Below are 18,345 nucleotides of genomic sequence, written 5' to 3' on the forward strand. Positions count from 1 at the left end.
TCTTCAATTGACGATAATATTCAATGAACCGATTGAACAACATCAAATACTTTGTTGTAATATTATGCTTGTAATATTAACCATGCCTTACAACATACCAGTGGCGGCTCGTGATAATTTTTAGTGGCGGGGCTGCACTGAAAAGATGTCTAAAAAATGTCACCATAATTGTTCTATCATGTCATAACAGGACAAAATAAGCACAATTTTTGGCGTACGACCACTTACATGTGAATTTAAGTATTATTGAAAAAAAAACTAGCACTTTTAAAAATAACTAAAAAAACTAGATGAGGGCTCGTACACAACCAATTAAGAGTAACGAAAACGAATAAAGCTGTGACCGTGCGATTCAACTAATCAAATGTAAGATCAAGCGCGCGAAATCTTACACAAACTGACAGATGAATGTTGTTTAACAGGCGAAGGCTGCCGACTATCCAGCCCAAAACGGCAGAGTGAGTGAAAGAGAAAGAGCTATCTGCAGTTGCAAATAGCTCTTTATCTTTCTCGTTCAGAAACTCCGGGCTGCGTGGTATTCAGGGCGGCGCTGTAAAACTTTACAGCCAGTACAGCAACATTTTAATTCATCTGTCACCATACAAGTTAGTGGGGTCTTCGAAACGGTCAACATTACTTAAAATATCACCCTTTTGGATATGGGTGATATTGTAAGTAATATTAACTCTGTCGAAGGCCCCAATAGTTCGTCCATCCAACTAATAAAAAAATATCATTAATAAATAAAATATTAAATGTATTATTAAACATATATTTTAGAATTTTATAGGAGGGGCTGCAGCCCGGCAGCCCATTAGGACGAGCCGCCACTGCAACATACTCGTACAGCAAGCGATGTCTATAAATAATTTATAAATTATAAAGGAAAAACTGCGAGCAATATTTCAAATGTGTGAAATTTCTAATTATTATTATTAATTTTGCAGAAACGCTTATCACAAAATGCCAGATAAATCTGTTTCAATTTTTTTTCTATAAACATTTCATTCAATTTATGCGATCTTTTCGGTGCGCACGCAAGGTTTATTACCCAAACCTGAAATTTTCACGGTGAAGATGCAAATATTAATATTACTGCGTAATAAGACTAATAATTACTGTATTTGGGAAACTATACATACATAGTGTTACAAATGGTCATATTGCAATATTGAAAACAATACTGACCTACTTCAATGATGAAGTGTGTGTCGATGAAAGCGAACTAAAAATGATAGTTCATCAATTAAAACCGTTTACTCTGCACGTACTGTATTTCTATAAAACTTTGAACTTTGATTGAAAAACACAAATTTTACAACAGTTGACTTTCCCAAGTTTTCTCTTCATATTTTCAATACGTAATTGATTTTTTCCGGATACGATTTGAAATAATGTTTCGTCCGGGTCTTCAACTACATTTTACCGATTTCACCGACCTTCATTTTCCGTACGATTGATATATTTTTCTAGACTCTTAAGCTAAACTAGGTTCCTATTCACGTGTACGATTAATTTTATGTGTGTTATAATATAACTTATAAATGTAACTGTTGCTATTAATATTATGATGAAAAAACGAATAAAGAAATAAAATGCAAACCCGGGTCACATTTAATAATATTAAATCCCTTGATACAATCACAAAGCAATATTTAAAGATAAGATACGCTGAAATCGCCAATCTTCAAAACTAATTTGTATTTCGCTTTGTGAAAAAGCTAACAAAAACATTGATAATTTTATGTATATATGCGTTCTTACAAAAGAAACAAAGACCTTGACTCGCACTTCATTCACATTACATACATATATTTCTTTTTCCTATAGTTTTTCCACAACGTTTTCATAAGTACGTGAGACAAAAAAATTCTGAAATAAAATCGTTAAACACAATAGAAATGTTTAATTGAATTCCTCTTCAAAATAGCTAAAAAAAAGTATTACGCATAATATTGAGAGAAATACATGCGGAAAAATTTTCAACTATTTTCTGATAACAAGAATGTATGTAAATAAAAAGAAATCCTTTGTTTACAACACAATCTATTAAACTGAACTAATAACAAATACATATGTACATGCATAGATACATTTTTGGAAAACAAAGTGATTTTAAGTAATCCTATAAATCACTAAAATAACAGGTCACGTCCAATTTTTTGCTGATTTCACAAACATACAAACCTATAACATTTCAACAAAATAAAACATGTTATACGAATAAAAAAACAAATCGACATCAAAGACAAGCACTCACCGGTATGGTAAGCCGAATCTAAATCACTATTCAGCATTAATTACACGGTAAATAATTCACACACGCATAAAAATCGTTTCAATTCACGAGGTAAATTAATCAGCGGGAAAAATCAAATCAGTCACAAGTTTTAGCACTGAACAAATCTACATATGTATAATAAAACGGGAAATGTTGCCCACCAATGATTAATTTCATATAATGAACGATCGGTACCGGGATGACCCGTGGGCTGAGAACGAGGTGTATGTACCGTGAAGAGCAATGAACTTGAGACGATATTCTGATGATCCGTAACACGAGTGAGAGGAAAAAAAACAAACGCCAAAATAAAGTGGCGATAATTGACGTATTACATATCAATTGGTAATCGCATATTACATATACTTCACACGAAAAGAAACGAGCACGACTTGCAATGGACGGACGTTTTCAATTTCTACAGAATTATTCAGGCCATCCCGTTCCAAAAACGTGCATCGAATGCACTTCGAGTGAGCAGAGATTAAGTTATTGATTAGATAAAACTTCCGAATGAAAATGGATATACCTGGATTCCGCACAAAAAACGGTAAACGTTTACCTGTAGGCTAATGCAAAATTTTGAAACTAAGCACAAAAAATAAAGTAAAAATATAAATGAAATATTTGAGCAGAGCTCTATATACATAAATCCTTATATCAACAATGTACTTATATTAATAATAGCAAATGTTTACAATTCATATATGTACCTATGCATATACATATGTATGTATGTACATACTTTTCAAATTACAGATAAGCAAAATGTAAAAGTGATTTTTATTGATTCGAGTACACACATTCTGTTTATATTGTAAACAAACGAAGCAGACAAACCGACGTCTACGTTAATTCCACACAATAAAACCAAGTAAAAAACAGACGATGTTTAAAAAAAACATTTAATCCACAACAAGTCTTATACGGACTTTATACGGATACAAATTGATGCAATATTACGACAGGTGAATTTCCATCCGGTTAACCGATTTAACAATACATACATATAAATGGAGCTTCGAACGGTCGCAGTTCACCGAACCCGTCAATCGACAACTCTATTTTTTTTTGCACGATTTATTTAGAGACAGAACGTTTACACGTTGCATCTTATACGGTCGTATAAATGATGCAACTCACCATGTATTATGCAATTCGAATAGCGATCTACAATAGTCGACGTATTGCTATCAATTCAAGACACTGCCATTATCGAACGCGAAATGAGCGAAACAATAAAGTATGCATGCAAATTCGTGAATAAATTTTCATGCATAATTCTCGTTTTATACGACATATTTATATATGCACATACGTTAAAGGAACTAATTATTAAGACATGCAATTAGATCGTCAATAGCTAAACTGTAAAATTCACACGTTGCTCATTTACGACAATGTATACCATATCACTCATAATAAGGAAAGGTTCTGGAAATAGACAACTATCATAAAGTTACTAAAGGCATAAACAAACAGGCGAACTTATTCTATTCAGCAAATAAATGTCTATGAATGTACGAGCTCAGTGCGCCGTATATAATATAGGATTTAGCATAGTAAATTTGGTTGTATGATAATTACATATTTCCGGGTTTTGAATTTATAAAATGATCATAACTAAGATGGTATTTCGAAATGACTATCTAAGAAATTTTGATCATTTTAAAATTATAAACTTTTATTTCTTGAAAAATCACAAATCGTGTGATTAAAATTATAGAAATTTAGGTCCCATGACAAGAAAACACACGACTATTTAAGGCACGACAATTGAACACAGCGACAAATTCACACAGTGACATGTGAACATAGTCTTGTATTACAAATAAAATAAATTATAAAACATTTTTAACGTGCGTTCAGTTGCTGGTTGCCAGAAAATTAGCAACACGTAAAAATGGAATTTAAAGACTAATCAAAACCAAACTTGCGACCAGTATTTGAATTTAATGGGAATGGAACACGCTTCATTAGCTATCATATAAATTGTTATATATTTTGACTTATATAATCCAAATAAAAATATTTAAGTATAATATTTGCTGGTTATACGGGCGCATTCGAGCATCAATTATTGACACTTACACTAATACAAACAAATACACAACAGTTACATGAACGACCTCTAAATGTCGCAAGCAGTCTAAGTAAAGTGACAGTATAATTATGATAAAACAAAGTTATTTTGCAGAGTTTATATGGTAGCGGTATATAATACGAAACCAAGACCCATCAGAAGAGATTTCCTCTATAATAAATAAGACAATACTAGCCTCCAACAGAACATACGTATGTAAAATTCATAGACATATAATATAAAGGTATGCATAATACAATTATTTGGGAAATACCTATTCGATTTTGATCGATATTGTATAGTTCAATGTTGGGTACAGTCACTTTACTAAAACTGTTCGCGACACCTAGAGGACATTCATTTAACTACCGTATATTTGTATGTGTTAGTGTGTGTATAACCGACAAGTAACTATAATTATTTATATACGTATTAAATTTAAAAAACTTACAGCTATGGTTAGGAGTATGAATTTTTTCGCTATCTATAGACAGCGTTACAAAATAATCTATTGCTCAAAAGTCTTGCATACAACGCCAAAACAAATTCGATATCTACTATGTGCATATACAATCAATATTGACTTAATTTAAAAACAATTTTTATTTAATATTTACGTTTTTAATTCTTACAAAACATACAGATGTGACCATCAACGACATAATATATAAAAAATCTCGAGTTCGAATTTTCGCATGATCACAAAACTTCATCTATTGTTACAACGGTACATAGATAAAGTAAAAACAAAATTCGATAATGAAACACACATACATACATACCTATGAGAGCATTTTCGATACAAATTTACACAAGACAAAAGTTCCGGCTGTTGGATTTTGTTCAAATTCTTTTTGTTTTAATACTTAACAACACTATAAATATTATAAACATAAAATATCAAGAAGATAGAAATAGTTTCGAAGGTCATAAATAAAATAATGAAATATTTAATAATAAATAATGAATTTTAGCCAAAACCTCAACTCTAAGTTAGTACGTAAATAATAAAAAAATACATTTTTAACTCGATACACTCAGTAGTGTTGAAAAAATCGTGTGGTCACCATATTTTTGATTTTTTTTTTATTTTTACGAATCATAGCCAAAACCTTATCGACTCAAAGTTAGTACACAAAGAATACAAATATACATTTTCAACTCGATACAGTGTGGAAAAAATCGTGTGGTCACCATATTTTTGACTATTCAGAGAAGAAAATATCCTACTTTTTATTTTATTTTTACGAATTTTAGCCAAAACCTTATCGATTCTTAAGTTAGTACATAAAGAAAACAGATATAAATTTTCAACTCGATACATTCAATAAGCAGTGTGGAAAAATCGTGTGGTCACAAATTTTTTGACTTTTTTAAGTGGAAAAAACTTCTCAATTCCAAGCAATCCGCCTCAAAATAAAATAATAAAACAGTTGCATTTTAATCCATAGCACAAAACGGCGAATAAAGCACCCCAAATCACGACACGCTCTAAACTTTTTCTAGCCCGCCGACAAAAGGTCAAATTTGACAGGTGATTATTTTGCACGGCACACGACTACATATATATATATATCGACGCGTTGCGTTACATTACATACAAACATATTACGAACCGTGGAATACATAGAGGTAGCAAGCAACACAACATTGACAACACACGTCGCGCGCGGAAACGAAAAGCCATGCATGCACACACTAAACAACGCATTTGACACATCTGACGGCGCGGAGGAAATTCTCATCTGTAGTCAGGGGGTGTGGGCAATAAGTGGTACATTGATATGAACCCAAGTACCTGGAGAGGCAAGCACAGGCGCAGCATCCGCACTCGAAGGGCCGGTGTGTTCGAAGTGTGTACCACCGCTGCGGGAACACGCTGCACGTTTGCCTAACACGTCTGTCGCGTGTTAACACGTCCACTCGCGTCGACCGCCGAAGGCGCAGTGAGCTCTCCGTTCCGTGGGTCTTTGTTGACGGCGGCCACCGGAACAGCTGACCGCCGACACAACATGCCCAAACCCCTCCCTCCCACACCCACCCCCTCACCGACACTAGTCCCCTGACCCCCCTTCCCGTATTTTGACACGAGCAGCGCACTCTCGGTGCTGGTAGGACCGCGAAGCCATTCACCTTACCGCGTTTGCACGGAGACGATCGGTCTCGGTGCGCTGATAAAGTTGCCCGACCGAATTCCCGTGCCAAAGTCAAAATGTTTCAAGCCGTCGCGATAGCGATGGGTCTGATCCAGTGCTGTCATCCTAAGTTCCGATTCAGTGCATTTTGAGTAATAACATTAAATATTTATTTATTTAAAGTTTGGACCATTGTAGCATTACAGGAATTCCTAATGCGCCACAATGGTCAAAAATATAACAGAAAAGAAAATAAACAAAATAATAACTAAAGAAATTAGACATAACAAAAACAAAACATATATATATACAAAAACAACTAATAATAATAATAATTACAAATTATAAAAAAACAACAAAGAAGGGAATGTCTTATAAAAGAAAAAATAAAAAAATATATATATAAACATATGTATATACACAGACATATTATATACATATGTATATATACACATATATATCTTTATTTATTAATAGTTTTGGACCATTGTGGCATTACAGGAAGAACCTAATGCGCCACAATGGCCTACATATATACATATGTACATATATCAGAAGTAATAGAAAATACCTATTTTATAAATACATGTTGGTTGTTATTTATATAGTTCAATAAGAAAGTATGATATAGCAGGTACGATTTCAGACACAGGGCCGGCTCCTCGAGTAGTCCGGACCATGGAACATTATCCCAGCTCCCCCCCCCCCCCTCTCGTCAGCCCTGGCTCAACATAGGAAGGTAGTTAAGTTTTATCTTTTTTTCATATAAACAATTTGAGACCCGCTCATTTTTGCATTAAACCTAGCCTAGGGGCCGCATAGTTTTCAAGAAATTTGCTTAAAAATCACGCCAAAAGGCGTAAGCGGGTCTTAGTGTTAAACAATTAAGTATAAATATTAAATTAAATATATTTTAAAAGGTATTTGAAAAAAAATTCGACCACGTGCGGATCAAACTGACACTTTATTTTTAATTTAATAACTTAATATGCCTACATCCATGCGATGATATTTCATCGGTTACAACACTAGTAACATATATAAAAACGAACGCGATGTAAGTATAGTTGTGAATATGTGGCGGACGCGTCGACTAGGATGGAGATTTCAAAAAAACTTATTTTAGAATGCCAGGAGTATACTTTGTGCCTAGATATATTTAATAAAATAAATACACGCAAACGAGGCGCACAACCAATCAGCGTGAAGTGGTCCTTTGGGCTGTCTTGTCATTAAAACCTTGCTATAATTCGCATTTATATACGCATACATATATAGGAAAAAGAGAATGGAAAATGCTAGTTGTTGAGAATACTTGAAGACCAAATTAGTTCATTTGTCAATTTGTTATTTTAATTAATTTGTTATTAGCACATACTTAATACATATATACGGGTCTACCTCACGGGCCCGAATGTGAAACGCCCGAAAACGCAAATATCGGAAGGCAAAGATCGAAAATCGAAATATCTTAAGTCGAAAGATTAAAAAAAAGGGTGCATGGTAAACGGTACATACTCACTTAATTTGCGCGAGCAGGATACAACAGGAACAAGAGGAACAGGCGTTTCCTCCCGTATTCTGCGCGCGCACATTAATATGTATTTTTATAGGTGCCACTATATATGGCCCCAAAGCGACACCTATGGCCAAATTTGTATATAAATACTAAACACATTCTATAATACAATGTAGGTACATATATTAAACAACATATTCGGATTTGCGAATTTCAGTCACATTAATTAAGTTAGATAAATTGACAAACTCTAACAGGGGATGGCCGATCTGGAAGAAATATACACCTAGATCTATGCCAGCAGTGTATTTATATAAATTGAATTTGAATTTTACATGCACGAATCTTCGTGCACCGGGCCCCTGGTGGAATATAAATTGTAGCGGTCGATTATAAGATTCAGGTGAAATTAAATAACAATTTTTAAGCGATTGCTGCGTAACAAAACAGAATAATCAGATGCGGAATGAAAAACTACGCATTTTCATTGAAACAATAAACAATATTTTTTTAGTTTACTCAATTAAATTTTAAAGTTCACATCTGGTTATTCTAAAATTTCAATTCATGAAAAATACTATTTTTCACAAATTTTCAATTTATGATAATGTACCGACACTATCCAAACGAACTTTTTCAATTCGAGTAGATACAATAAAATTACTTCCGACCTCAGAAACTACATACCATGTAGTTACGTAAAACATTAACAAAAACGAAGCAAAATAAATCGATTGTAAATGCGTGGGAAGAAATCGCTATTTTACGTGGTCAGTCGATTGGAAAAAGAAGGTGAAAAAAATAGGCTGTTTGTGAACTGTCAGAATTTGACGCGACATCGAGCTTGAGAGATGGGTTGGATCTAATAAAAAAAAAGAAAATACGCTTACATAGATAGTAAAAAAATGAGAGCTTCAAAGCATGAAAGCACATAACTACAATTGGTTATGGACGACGAAAATTCGAGGTGAAAAATAGCGAAGGAACGCATATTTTCATACAATCGGAAAACCATTGCATTTTAAAACATTCGCAACGATTTGAGATAAATCGATACGGTAGAAGTTCAAAATCGTTCATTTCACGCAGTAAACAAACATACAATCTGGTAAATGTTTCCGAAATAAGTCTATTGGCTTTAAAATAAAATGACAACAACTTGATTGCCATACCGTATTCAAAACATTCAAATTATAATACAACGTCGTAGAAAGTTTTTCATATTTGGGCGAAAATCTTTACACGAGACGAAAAAGTAAATAATAGCATTTGTCACGTGCAATTTTTGGTATGTATAAAGGTCCGTTCATATAATTCAGCAATGCACGTCAACACAGTCAACAGTCACAGTCAACACAGCTCTGACAACACAGTACGGAAAAAACTAGTTCTATTCATACTATACAGCACCGCTCGTTTTCGCCGCATACTTGTTTTGGACGAGTGCAAGGCAAAATCAGTTTATATATATACACATTAAAAAGCGGGAAGATACGGTGCAATATTGTCACAATATAATAACGTTTTCTAAAATATTCATATCCACATGGAAAACACTTTCGTTAGTACGGATGCACTCACCACACATCATGCGTGAATATTTCCACAATGGCTAAAGGAAACCAGTTCTACTTGATACGTTTCTGTGACTGCTGTAAAGTATAAATATATCGTGTCGGTTGCTGATGTTTCGAATAGCCACATACACGTTACGGAACACATGAATGTGTCCATATAGAATGTACTAAAGAATATTTTTCGTACTGCTTTTTACGTGCTATTTCCAGCTTGAGCTGTACTAGTATAAACGAATCTAATACAAAAATGAATAAATGATTGTCATGTGTCTTGGCATATTTTCGACTTGCCCAATTAGCGGCAGTAAATTTGACTTCCCAATTAATTGCTGAAAAGGCGGGTTATAATTATTGAAAGTGTTAGCTGAAGTGAAACAAAAAATGAATTTTGAGATGAAAAAACACCAACTAAATATTATAATTATCAAAATCTAACTAGGGAAACCAAAAAACAATGATCCAAATTAAAGATAAAATTACCAACACTTGAATGCAAGGTAAGCTATTATAATTTCAGTATATGATTAGAATATTCTAAACACAACTTTGTACTGCGCATGTTTGAACGTTTCGCTCCAGTTTACAGATCGAAAATAGTAACACACGGATTTCGTAACACGGTGGAAAACGCGAGATGTCCACCATGTGATCCTCGAGTTGAATTAGTAATTTAAATATGGACCATGCAGCGAATATTTGTAAACATTGGAGGCCAACGGTCATGTTGATAAAGGCGTGATAGCTAATATCGTGTACATTACGTAACACTCAACAAAAATTAAACGCAATACACATTCTATAAAAAAAACACACACTAAAAACATAAATGTCAAATTGCGTACTTACGCGAAATACCCTTACTCAACTCAATTCAAGATGTGTGACTAAAGTATCGAGAAATGGTATGTAAGTACATGTAGGTAATTAGAGCTAATTACTAAAGATTGTAAAATGAAGAAGATGTTATAACAGCGTAAAGATAATTCGAAATTACTTTTAAAACATGGACTGTATCATTACTTTTTTATGTATTTTAAAAGAACTTGTTTATTATTATTGAAATTTTTTTCTTGAATTTTCTCATATATTTCACACTAAAATTATTTATAATTTATTTATTTAAACGTTGAATCATTGTGGCATTACAGGAATTCCTAATGCACCACAATGGTTGAAAATATAACTAAGAAAAAATTTAAATACATCAAAAAACAATAGTAGCAAAAATTCAAACAATAATAGAAGTAAATTATATAATTATAAAAATAGTAATGAGCGCAGGCTACCAGACAAATTGGTCTACTTCGTTCCACCAACTTGCAATATTTCAAGACGAGTTTGTATATATGTACATATATAAAAAGCACATATACAAAAATGTTTTACATAGTTAAATTCCTACATATTTCACGAGATAAACATTAAATATTAGAAATATATAGCAAGAACTTTTTTTTACATTGTAAAGATGAATGATCACAATATTTATTTATTATATTTAAGTTTTAATTTGGACCATTGGACAACATACAAACTCCAGTTTTAAGCAGACGAAAAGTTGAGAAAATGAGTTTCGAGATATTGCAAGTTGGTAAAACGGAGCGTATATTAGTCAAATAGGCTAAAAATCTACACTCACTGATGTGAAAAACATCACAATCAAGCACAGCAGCAACAATTTCACTAAGAAGACGTATAGCTTTTGGAATAGGAGCCATCCGATAATGAACTGTGCGGGCAGGAGGTGCAACCATCAAATGACGATGTCTACCTCGCGGGTCTGGGTCACTGCAAGGAAATTGACTTGATAGTAAGTCGAAAGAAAATTTAAATAGATTTGTCGACTCGTCGCTAACGTAGGTCGAGATTATCTATCTCTTTCATCATAATCCAACCCTGGCACATGGTAAAGATCTTTCAAATCTCTAACCCCGACCTACGCTAATGACGAGTCGACAAATCGATTTTAATTTTTTCCATCCTTCGACTTTCCATCAAGTCACTTTCCTTGCAGTAACGGTCACCGCTACCTTACACATAATTATTAGGTGCATAAAGTCTCAACTTTTCCAGCAACGATGTGCATGACGTATTACCACATTTAAGCTGGAGAACAAAACGAATTAATGACAAGTTTCTCCGAAGTTCAATGGAATTATACCCAAGCATAAAATAATATAATATATATTCATGTTTAGTTATATATTTTAATATATGTACAAATATAATGAAAGTAGAAAAATGTAATTTACTTCAAGGGATAATTGCATGCTTTCCAAATGCAAAAATCCAGTCATTAATTACACCAACACAGACGCTACATAAACATAAAGGTGGATGAATTGCTTTTCGAATGAAATTTAAAAAAAAAATTGACTAACATTTCATACACAAGCACCCAAATGTTATGCGAAAATATATATAACAATTAACACAAATCATCTATGTATGTATGATGTTCAGTTTGACACAGATTATAGGTAATTTTAGCGTGTCAAGGTTGTTTATATAATGTCTTGTTTATTGATTGCATTAGTTCGATGTCACAATGTTATAGTTTGTGACCCGAGTTGCTTTTTACGAAACAGGTCTCAACGTTTATAAATTCACAAACTCTTCCGAAACACTGCAACGAATCGAAAACAAGCCAGTATGATAAAAAGTTTTCGAGGACGACCTAATATGACGGTAACCCGAAACTATGGAGGCGACGAAAGTTTAATCAAAACGATTTAAATAGCCCGAACGCTTGCCGGATCGAAACGGAGCAGACCGGCAATAAAAGATGCTGCAACCGAGCAGATGGTCCTAGAACGAGCGTTCTGGTCTGGAGCAACCGCTACCTACAGTCAATATTATCATTTCATAATAGAGCAACAACGAGCGATCAATAAATCACCGTGACACGCGATTGCCCAATGCACTAAATTGCGCTGCGGATGCTTGATCACGGTGCGTTTGGATGTAAAGTACATGGACTGAACAGGCGGAATAAAAATTGTTCATATATGCGAAATGGGCGTCATATTTCTGCCCTGAATCCCCCCTCCGGTGTTGAAGACGTGTGCTGCTGGATGTAAAGACTTTTGAAAAATTGGCATGGTTACTGTACGTATATTTATATACAAAAGTAGATATTATACAGGTATAACAACAGTTCACTAACGTGAAATTTCCATACGCACGTGTATCTTCGCGTAGGTGTTACATATGAAACGCGGTGAATGCTTTGAATGGAGATGTTTTTCTTCCCCATTGTGTACGTTTATGTACGTGCTGCAGATGCTCTCAACCTTGATAGCAGTTTTTATTACTCGCAGGCATCCCTTTTTTAGTAAGGAACACAAGGGTCATGGAAAGTTAATGCTTTCTTTGGCGAAAAAAATATGGAAAACAATATTTAATTCGAAACTAAGAATATTAATATTTATAAAAGCCTCTTATATATTTCACTTCGCTAATAATTCAATATAAATATAATAAAATACTTTATTTGTGTTTTCTAATTCCAAAATTTACGTATAAATTAATATAATTAATTAATAAAAAAATTAAAAGACAAATGTTTTACAAGAATGTTCCAATACAATATTACATATTATAATTTAAAATACAAATGTTACAAACACATTTGAGAGCTACAAATAGAACTTCTGATAATCACTCTCAGGTGTGAAAAAATATGTGAAAAGTACAAGAAAAGTGGAACATGTCCGTAATACGATCGTATACATATGTACGTGAAAAACAATGCAACGTAATTTTGCGGAAAACGTGGCAGATTCATGAGACGTATTAAAAAAATGATCAAATAGGAAATAGCATTCAATTGTGTTAATTTTTTCAATGTGAACTTAAGATAAGAATAGTAACGATTTTCGCAAGCAAACGTTCGAAAAAAAAACGTACAAGTGAAATGACATTTATGTATACCCAACAGAGCAGGAAAATGGGCAATTTTCTTAGAAGAGGGATGATAAGCCAAAATTTCATAAATATTAACATATGTGTGTTTTGGGTTTCACACTGAAATTTCATTTTATTTGTCACAATTTATAACGGAAAGTAAAATCTGGTTCTTCACACACGGCTTACTCCTTTTGTTGACATGATGACAGCATTCTCATACTCGTACTTCTTTCTTTAAATGCTCAATCGTCGCGTGATCTCAATGGAGGAAAAGAAAATCCTCTTAAAAGTGCACTTAACATTCCAAACTGACTATGCATAAATCACATTCAATGAAATTTAGGCCAAGTTTAATAATCTAATATACAACTTATACATACTTATCTACATACATACATATATAAAAAAGTTAACATATCCCGGATGCGTTGCACAACACTACAAAATAAGGTACATATGAATGGCACGTAATTGTAATGGAATACGTACATAATATGTATAGAAACAAATTTAAAGAAACGTCTTATACTGGATTCTAGACAGTAACGATTTTAAAATACTACCAGTCTGGACGGTTTCCTGGTCGATTTCAGGTCCGGAACACGTACTGTTTGTTGCACAAAACGGTTCATAAAACAGAAAAGTCTAGACTGAAAACCTGCAGAGTGTACATATGTATGTATATATTATACATGCATTTATAATATTTATTCAAAGAAGAACCGACATGCAACTTCCCATAAATCCAATCTGTTTCCAATTTTTTATGAAGCTGCAAACGACGTTAATATAAAAACATACATACTGACGAATGTCTACCTGTCGATTTTTCCAGTACTCGTTACAATTTAATTATAACTTTTAGATATAAAAAATAAATTTGTAACTTTCCCGAAATTGTGTTGTGATAAGAGTCGCTACAAATTCGACCTCCACTCGTGAAAAACATCGAACGCGAAACACGCGAATTAAATTATTTCATTTTATATACCCATACATACGTACATATTTTCACAAATAACATAAAAATTTGAATGGCCTTGAAAAAAACTAAGATTTTTTGATTAATAAAATAAAAATGAATAAATGTGAGCCGTTTATTCATATGTGTACATAATGAATATACAAATGAAAACTGAACAAAATTTGGTATACCTACACATAATATCATCTAAAACCATCGCTTCAAGCGCCAAATACATACATATAATAAAGCTTTTTCATTTCAGAAATATGATACTGCCGAATTATTATAACTATTTACATAGACGCAATTTAATATTTTCAAAGTACGTATGTAAATAAAATATAACATATAAAATAAAACAAGGGTGGTACATCAAAGAAAATGTTCGATAATCTAAAACATTGTACACCGTTTACAAAAGAAAAATAATTTTAATAAGCATTTCGAATTTTTCTTTGAATATTGAACAAAACGAAGACTTAAAATTGACGTCGAAAAACAAAACGAGGCGCATTTCTACCGTTATAAAAGCTATTTGGAATATCATTTTACTGCTCGAGACAAATTTTTATCTCCAAAATTCAATACGTGCAGCATATTTCAAATACAGAACAGTTAACTAGATGCCGAATTGTATAAAATATGAATTAATTTCATTTAAAATGAGAGTCCCAAACGTTCAAGCGAGGACTCGCTAAGTTTCTAAGAACTCGCTAAGAACTAAAAATTCGCTAAGTTTGACACTTACGATGCTAAGAGCACTGGAAAATAATGAAAAAAGAAATCTGTCAAACAAATCCAAAAATGTACGAATAAAAAATTATAAAGAATTTTAAAATTAACGCGCCCGTCCGCAAGGGTCACTTCGATAAGACCATTTTCCCAGGACAAGCGTAAACCATTTAAGATAAGGACGAAAGTGGCCAGTGATATAAATTCATAAGCATGCATACATACACACATATAATCGCATTATTCGAGTTATATGCGAAAATTTTCTCGTAACCTTGCTGCGGTGGTGAGAAATAGCGCGTTACGATCGCCTTGCGTGAACAATACTATGTAGAGTAAATTTAATTAATATCGTTTGATAAACCGTACTAAAATTACAAGAAATAAATTATATATGTATGTATTTATAGTCAAGTATAGAGACGACCATGAAAGAAAAGGTAAGCAACAAAAAAAAATCTCAAGCATTTTTTGTGAACTGTATTCAGTGAAAATACAAAATAAAACATAAATATATGTAATATAAGATAAAACATTGCAAAACAATCAATATTTCAGTTTTACACACATATGTAGATACCAGTGGCGTGCCGTGAAAATCTCTCTGTTTTTGTCGTACAGCCTTACTCACGTAAGCGCGAACAGGATAAAAGGAAATTGAATTACGTCATACCTAGTCTCATTGTATTCTGCTCGTGCACATTTCTACTAGATTTTCAAGAAAATCTGCTCGCGCAAGATTTTCACGGCACGTCACTGATACATACATACATATGTACATATATCAGCTACATCAGGTTAAGAAGTGCAACACACGTTTTAGAACTAGATGTTTTAGGCGAAATGTTGAATAAAAAATCCGCAGTCAATTTTTACGATTGCTTTTGGGAATATAATTTTTGGGGCATTGAGCGCCAAAATGCTGCATAAGGTCGAGTGCATTCAAAGAAGTAAGAATGCTGTATTCTCGGCATAACAAGAAGAGATAGAAAACGGAATACGTGGCATACAAGTATGACAAAGGTGGTTGATGTAATAGTGAGAGTAAATGTCAATAAGCTAATATATAGAAGAACAGACGATAAATCAATGAAAGAAGTGCTCGAATGTTACCTGAGAGGGAGTAAAATTATGCAATGGTAGGAGATATGGGTACAAGAAATCAGAAATGGATGAGAGTGACACGAAACGAATGGACGAAGAGGAATGGAAGCATGTTGGAGAGGCCTTCATCCAGCAGTGGATGGCGAATCATGGTGATGATGATGAATTTTCTTTCTGTGGTGATTGTTGAAGTTTTAGATACAGAAAAAATACAGTGGATGTAAGATTTTCCTACCCTTCATATTTTTTCTTTTGAATATAGCCAACATTCATTCTGGAGATGGCGGACCGCGTACCACCTTTCGAAATCGCTGTTCAGGTCAGTTACTCCTCGGGGCCTGGTGTATAAATAGCAACGTTAAGATGCGATAATTCCAAGCAGCGTTCTTCTTCATGCGCAACGGCCTTTGGAGTTCACCGAACTACCTTCCACCATCGAATTCGGTCAACCCTCTGAATCGACAACAAAAACAGGATGTTTCCAGACGCCGTTACACACATACATACATACATAGCTTGAAATAAAACGCGGATGAAACGTACGCAAAAAAAAAAACAATGCTCTCCAAAAGAATTTCTTTAAACGCGCAAAGACTGACATGTTTGCGAGGTTAATGGACCACGAATTTTCGTTTCTCGTTCAAAAATGCAAGTGGATGACTCTCCACACAAACAATATAGTATAAGCAGACACCGTTGTTTGTGCTCGTGCTTAAGCTAGGGATTCCGAGTAGGTACACCTCTCGAGACAGAATGCAAAGAGAGATACAACCTTCAAAGTGTTATAACCTTTGAGCAGTGAACCACCACCTTTTTTCCCATTCAAACCGCCAAGCCGAATTCAAACATAATCCCTTCATAATGATTAATGCTTCGATATGAAACTGAAACTTCAGAATCAAACAGACAGCTTTCTGTTTCGATCGACAACGGATCGCGCTAATAATAGACAAATTACACGCGATACTCGTTAATAGCATACGTGCTGAATAAATAATACACACCTGGGTCGAGTAATTCAACTATGAAATGTAGAATATGTGAAAGCATGTAATTTTACTGTAAGATACCCTGGACTAAGTAAAAAAATTGCTTATGAAATTTCATGAAACTATGTATGTATATACTTAAATGCATATATTTACTTTGGTAGCAATCTTTCGCTATACTGAAAGTTCATTGACCTAGCGTTGAATATAAGGTTCCTATCTTTCTAAGTAAAAATTTTCGTATATACGAATATACATACATATGTACATACATACAGACATGCGATTGTTCCAAATTCAATAGGGGCAAAGCCCTTTCTTTATATTATATATAAAACTTTTATCTAAAAGTTTTTTTATAGTTTTCAAAATTAAATGACAACATATGTATACATATGTATGTAGGTACAATTAAACCACTATAAAAAGAAGCCGTTTAAATTAATCGTTTGCTTGTTTACGTTAAAAAGAAAGAAAATAAATTAATAATAATATGATCAAGATAAATAATAAACTTTTAAGTCTTAAAGAACTTCATAATAAAATAGATTTCTCTCTTAAAAAAGTGTCTATTTATTTAGACGAAAAATAAAACGAGTAAGAAATGCAGATAGATCTGTGTACATGTTAAATATCATATGTGCATTGTTTACAATGCGCTGATAGAACAAAGAACTTAATCTGACGTTGTGCTATATTGGATCCATTCCTGTCCTCTACAAACAACCTTATTATAACGACGTTATAACGCAATAACCGAGGATATATTTAATTGCACAGAAAATGCGCAATACAAAGCAATTGAGAGTCGCATATCGCAGTTGATATGTAAATACATATTAACGATTTACCACAAAGCGGCTGTTTCAAAAAGGCACAAATATTAATTAAACAATGCCTTCGAATAAACAAATCAATTTGCAAGTACGAAAAATTGGACGAGCGATTTAATTTTGTATATGGAATAATGTTCCGAATGACATAGTTGGAAAAATATAACGTTTACCTTGAAAGAAAATTATCAGTGGTGATTTTACCACAATGCGAAA

General features: G+C 33.3%; 1 protein-coding gene across 6 annotated transcripts in view; it reads right to left on the reverse strand.

Annotated features, from left to right (window-relative positions):
- Positions 1–18,345, reverse strand: part of Ypel (Yippee-like) — a 106,482-nt gene that overhangs the window by 39,780 nt on the left and 48,357 nt on the right. The window contains exon 1 of one of the 6 annotated variants that reach the window (XM_077433564.1): positions 6,163–6,313. The exons of 4 other annotated variants lie outside the window; for them this stretch is intronic. The gene's annotated coding sequence lies outside the window, so the exon portion shown is untranslated. Of the gene's footprint in view, positions 1–6,162; positions 6,314–18,345 lie in introns of those variants that run through there. One more of the 6 variants, XM_077433568.1, reaches the window with a different exon arrangement.

This window comes from Arctopsyche grandis, chromosome 6 (assembly GCF_051622035.1).
Source record: "Arctopsyche grandis isolate Sample6627 chromosome 6, ASM5162203v2, whole genome shotgun sequence".
Classification (NCBI taxonomy): domain Eukaryota; kingdom Metazoa; phylum Arthropoda; class Insecta; order Trichoptera; family Hydropsychidae; genus Arctopsyche; species Arctopsyche grandis.